The sequence below is a fragment of the Penaeus vannamei genome, chromosome 10, assembly GCF_042767895.1.
Source record: "Penaeus vannamei isolate JL-2024 chromosome 10, ASM4276789v1, whole genome shotgun sequence".
NCBI classification, from domain to species: domain Eukaryota; kingdom Metazoa; phylum Arthropoda; class Malacostraca; order Decapoda; family Penaeidae; genus Penaeus; species Penaeus vannamei.
In genome coordinates this window covers 41,077,139-41,083,021 of record NC_091558.1, presented here as the reverse complement: position 1 = coordinate 41,083,021, position 5,883 = coordinate 41,077,139, and positions in this window count along the sequence as shown.

Below are 5,883 nucleotides of genomic sequence, written 5' to 3'. Positions count from 1 at the left end.
TGTGTGTGTGTGTGTGTGTGTGTGTGTATATATATATATATATATATATATATATATATATATATATATATATATATATATATATATATATATATATATATATATATATATATATATATATATATATATATATATATTTATTTATTTATTTATGCACACACACACACACATATATATGTATATGTATGTGTTCACAAAGAGAGAGAGAGAGACAGATAGACAGACAGACAGACATTTGAACAGACGTGAAAACAGAAGCAGAAGCCGACAAAGCCCGACCGAGACAGACACAGAAGGACACCGAGGGAACAGGCCGAGCGCCCATTTGGCAGCTGACACTCTGTGCATAATCACCCAAGCCCATTATCGCCGTCAGCCCGGGACACCTGCTCTCCGATGACGTCACGAAAAGGCATCTGCGAATCGAAAAAAAAAAATAAAATAAAAATAAATAAAAAAATTAAAGAGAAAATCTATCCATATAAAATATAGTAGAATGATGATACTGATTATGACACCTGCTCTCCGATGACGTCACGAAAAGGCATCTGCGCACCAAGAACATTTAAAGAGAAAATCTATCCATATAAAGAGATATAGGAGAATTATCATACTGATTATGACCCGTATCGTTACTTACAGAAAGGTCATTATCCCAGGTTTTTCATCACCGTAAAAAAAAAATGACAGATAACCAACGATCACTATGATGCATCCTCATTTATTTTATTTATTTATCTATTCATTTTATCATTTCACGGTAAGAATAACGGACATTGCAACGTTGAAGAGACATTGCAGCGTTGAAAAGACATTGCAGCGTTGAAAAGACATTGCAACGTTGAAAAGACTAGCATGTGAAAATTACCCGAGGTGTAGAGTGACGAGTGACGCCATGACAGCTATGATCATGCGCGTGACATGTATGACTGATATGAGATAGAAATGATGGAAGTATTGACATGCGGGGAGGGTGGAAGAGAGGAAGGAGGGAGGGGAAGGGGAAGAGAGGAAGGAGGGAGGGGAGGGGAGGAAAAGGGAAAGCAGAGGAGAGGAAATTGAAAGGGGAGAGAGGAGAAGGGAGAGAGGAGGGGGAGGGGAGGAGGGAGAGAGGAGGGGGAAGGGAGAAGGGAGAGAGGAGAGGGAGGGGAAGGGAGAAGGAAGATTGGAGGAAAGGGGAGAGGCGAAAGGGGAAGAGCGGAAAGGGGAGATAGGAGAAGGGAGGGAAGTAGAGAGGATTGTAATAATTGTGCTGATAATGTTGATAAATATAATGATAGTTCTAGTAACAATGATAATGATAAATATTATTCTTTTAATGGGGATCCACAAACAACATTAATAACAACAACAATGATAGTGATAATGATAGTGATACAAATGATGATTACAATGATAGTGATAATAACAATGATATTGTTATCAATAATGATGATAATAATAATGATAACAATGACATTAATGACAATGATAATAAAAAATAACGATAGTAGTAAAAGTAATGATGATAAAGATAATAATAGTGATAATAACAACAACAATAATGATAATCATGATAACCATAATCATAACAACATTGATGATAATATAATAATACTAATGATAATGATGATAATGATAATAATGATAATGATAATGATAATTGATGATGATGATTATCATTATTATCATTATTACTATCATTATCATTGTTATTATTACCTCTGTCGAGTTGGTTAGTTAGTTAGTTTGTTTGTTGGTTGGTTGCTTAGCAGGATAACTCAAAAAGTTATGAACAGATTTTTATTAATTATTATTATAGTTATTGATTATCATTATCATCATCATTACCATTTTATCATCATTATTTTTACTTATCATTAGCACTGTCATAATTATCATTATCATATACTAACTATAGTAATAATAGTAATGATAGTAATAGTAATAATGGTAATGATGATGATATTGATAATGATAATCATGGTAATACTGCTAGTGATGATAAGAACAATGATATTAATGATGGTTGTGAAACTAATGATAATGATAGATAAAATGGTAAAGTAAATAATCATAAAAATCAAAATAATAACTAATAATAATGATGATAATGATATCAATGATAATAATGATATCGATAATAATAGTAATAATAACAACAATAAGGATAATAGTGATAATAATGATAATAGCAATAATGCTAATAATGATAATGATGAAAATATCAATAATGATAATGATAATAACATAAATATGATAATGATAACATAATAATAAGAATAGCATACTAATAATGATAATAATATTGCTAACGATAGTAATAATGAAAGCAATTATAATCATTTTTATCATCATTGACGAAAAAGATGATGATAGTTGTAATGATTATAGTGATGATAATAATGATATTAGTAATGATAATAATGATAAAAATAATGGTAATGAAATAATGATAACACAAATGATGATAATAATTAGGATAATAATGACAATTATAATAATACTAATACTAATAATAATGATAATGATTATAACAGTAATAGTGATAATGATAATGATAACCATAATAATGATAATGACAATAAAAACAATGATAATGATAGTAATGATGATAATTATAATGATAATAATGATAATCATAATTATGATAATGATAATGGTAATCATAATAATGATAATAATGATATTGATAATAATAATGATAATGAAAACAATGATGATAATGATAACAATAATGGTAATGGTGATGATAATGATAATGATAATAATGATACACACACACACACACACACACACACACACACACACACACACACACACACACACACACACACACACACACACACACACACACACACACACACACACACACACACACACACACACGGAGCATCCCCCCCCCATTAGTACACACATGATGAAAAAGGCCTAACGATGTACACATGTAGAGTTCCCATCCGCTCTGGCACCTGCAATGGTCACGTATGAGCCTTCCCTCCTACTTCCTCCTTTATCTTATTCTCTCTTCTCTTCCTCTTTTTTCGCTTCCTCCTTTCCGTTTTTTTCTCTTCTCTTCCTCTTCTTTCACTTCCCATCCACTCTGGCACCTGCAACGGTCACGTTTGGGCCTTCCCTCCTGCTTCCTCCTTTATCTTATTCTCTCTTCTCTTCCTCTTCTTTCGCTTCCTCCTTTCCGTCTTTTTTTCTCTTCTCCTCCTCTTCTTTCACTTCCCATCCGCTCTGGCACCTGCAATGGTCACGTATGAGCCTTCCCTCCTACTTCCTCCTTTATCTTATTCTCTCTTCTCTTCCTCTTCTTTCGCTTCCTCCTTTCCGTTTTTTTCTCTTCTCTTCCTCTTCTTTCACTTCCCATCCACTCTGGCACCTGCAATGGTCACGTATGAGCCTTCCCTCCTACTTCCTCCTTTATCTTATTCTCTCTTCTCTTCCTCTTCTTTCGCTTCCTCCTTTCCGTTTTTCTTTCTCTTCTCTTCCTCTTCTTTCACTTCCCATCCGCTCTGGCACCTGCAATGGTCACGTATGAGCCTCCCCTCCTACTTCCTCCTTTATCTTATTCTCTCTTCTCTTCCTCTTTTTTCGCTTCCTCCTTTCCGTTTTTTTCTCTTCTCTTCCTCTTCTTTCACTTCCCATCCACTCTGGCACCTGCAATGGTCACGTATGAGCCTTCCCTCCTACTTCCTCCTTTATCTTATTCTCTCTTCTCTTCCTCTTCTTTCGCTTCCTCCTTTCCCTTTTTTTCTCTTCTCTTCCTCTTCTTTCACTTCCCATCCACTCTGGCACCTGCAATGGTCACGTATGAGCCTTCCCTCCTACTTCCTCCTTTATCTTATTCTCTCTTCTCTTCCTCTTCTTTCGCTTCCTCCTTTCCGTTTTTTTCTCTTCTCTTCCTCTTCTTTCACTTCCCATCCGCTCTGGCACCTGCAATGGTCACGTATGAGCCTTCCCTCCTACTTCCTCCTTTATCTTATTCTCTCTTCTCTTCCTCTTTTTTCGCTTCCTCCTTTCCGTTTTTTTCTCTTCTCTTCCTCTTCTTTCACTTCCCATCCACTCTGGCACCTGCAATGGTCACGTATGAGCCTTCCCTCCTACTTCCTCCTTTATCTTATTCTCTCTTCTCTTCCTCTTCTTTCGCTTCCTCCTTTCCGTTTTTTTCTCTTCTCTTCCTCTTCTTTCACTTCCCATCCACTCTGGCACCTGCAATGGTCACGTATGAGCCTTCCCTCCTACTTCCTCCTTTATCTTATTCTCTCTTCTCTTCCTCTTCTTTCGCTTCCTCCTTTCCGTTTTTTTCTCTTCTCTTCCTCTTCTTTCACTTCCCATCCACTCTGGCACCTGCAATGGTCACGTATGAGCCTTCCCTCCTACTTCCTCCTTTATCTTATTCTCTCTTCTCTTCCTCTTCTTTCGCTTCCTCCTTTCCGTTTTTTTCTCTTCTCTTCCTCTTCTTTCACTTCCCATCCACTCTGGCACCTGCAATGGTCACGTATGAGCCTTCCCTCCTACTTCCTCCTTTATCTTATTCTCTCTTCTCTTCCTCTTTTTTCGCTTCCTCCTTTCCGTTTTTTTTCTCTTCTCTTCCTCTTCTTTCACTTCCCATCCACTCTGGCACCTGCAACGGTCACGTTTGGGCCTTCCCTCCTGCTTCCTCCTTTATCTTATTCTCTCTTCTCTTCCTCTTCTTTCGCTTCCTCCTTTCCGTCTTTTTTTCTCTTCTCCTCCTCTTCTTTCACTTCCCATCCGCTCTGGCACCTGCAATGGTCACGTATGAGCCTTCCCTCCTACTTCCTCCTTTATCTTATTCTCTCTTCTCTTCCTCTTCTTTCGCTTCCTCCTTTCCGTTTTTTTCTCTTCTCTTCCTCTTCTTTCACTTCCCATCCACTCTGGCACCTGCAATGGTCACGTATGAGCCTTCCCTCCTACTTCCTCCTTTATCTTATTCTCTCTTCTCTTCCTCTTCTTTCGCTTCCTCCTTTCCGTTTTTCTTTCTCTTCTCTTCCTCTTCTTTCACTTCCCATCCACTCTGGCACCTGCAATGGTCACGTATGAGCCTCCCCTCCTACTTCCTCCTTTATCTTATTCTCTCTTCTCTTCCTCTTTTTTCGCTTCCTCCTTTCCGTTTTTTTTCTCTTCTCTTCCTCTTCTTTCACTTCCCATCCACTCTGGCACCTGCAACGGTCACGTTTGGGCCTTCCCTCCTGCTTCCTCCTTTATCTTATTCTCTCTTCTCTTCCTCTTCTTTCGCTTCCTCCTTTCCGTCTTTTTTTCTCTTCTCCTCCTCTTCTTTCACTTCCCATCCGCTCTGGCACCTGCAATGGTCACGTATGAGCCTTCCCTCCTACTTCCTCCTTTATCTTATTCTCTCTTCTCTTCCTCTTCTTTCGCTTCCTCCTTTCCGTTTTTTTCTCTTCTCTTCCTCTTCTTTCACTTCCCATCCACTCTGGCACCTGCAATGGTCACGTATGAGCCTTCCCTCCTACTTCCTCCTTTATCTTATTCTCTCTTCTCTTCCTCTTCTTTCGCTTCCTCCTTTCCGTCTTTTTTTCTCTTCTCCTCCTCTTCTTTCACTTCCCATCCGCTCTGGCACCTGCAATGGTCACGTATGAGCCTTCCCTCCTGCTTCCTCCTTTATCTTATTCTCTCTTCTCTTCCTCTTCTTTCGCTTCCTCCTTTCCGTCTTTTTTTTCTCTTCTCTTCTTCTTCTTTCGCTTCCTTCTTTCCTTTATTCTCTTTTTTCTCTTCCTCCTCTTTCACTTCCTCCTTTCCGTCGTTTTTTCTTTTCTCTCTATCTTGGCTTGTTTCCCTCCGTCTCGTTCTTTTTTTTCTTTCTTTCTCTTTTCCTTTCTTTTTTCATTTGATTTTTTTCCTTTAAAATCTTTTTTT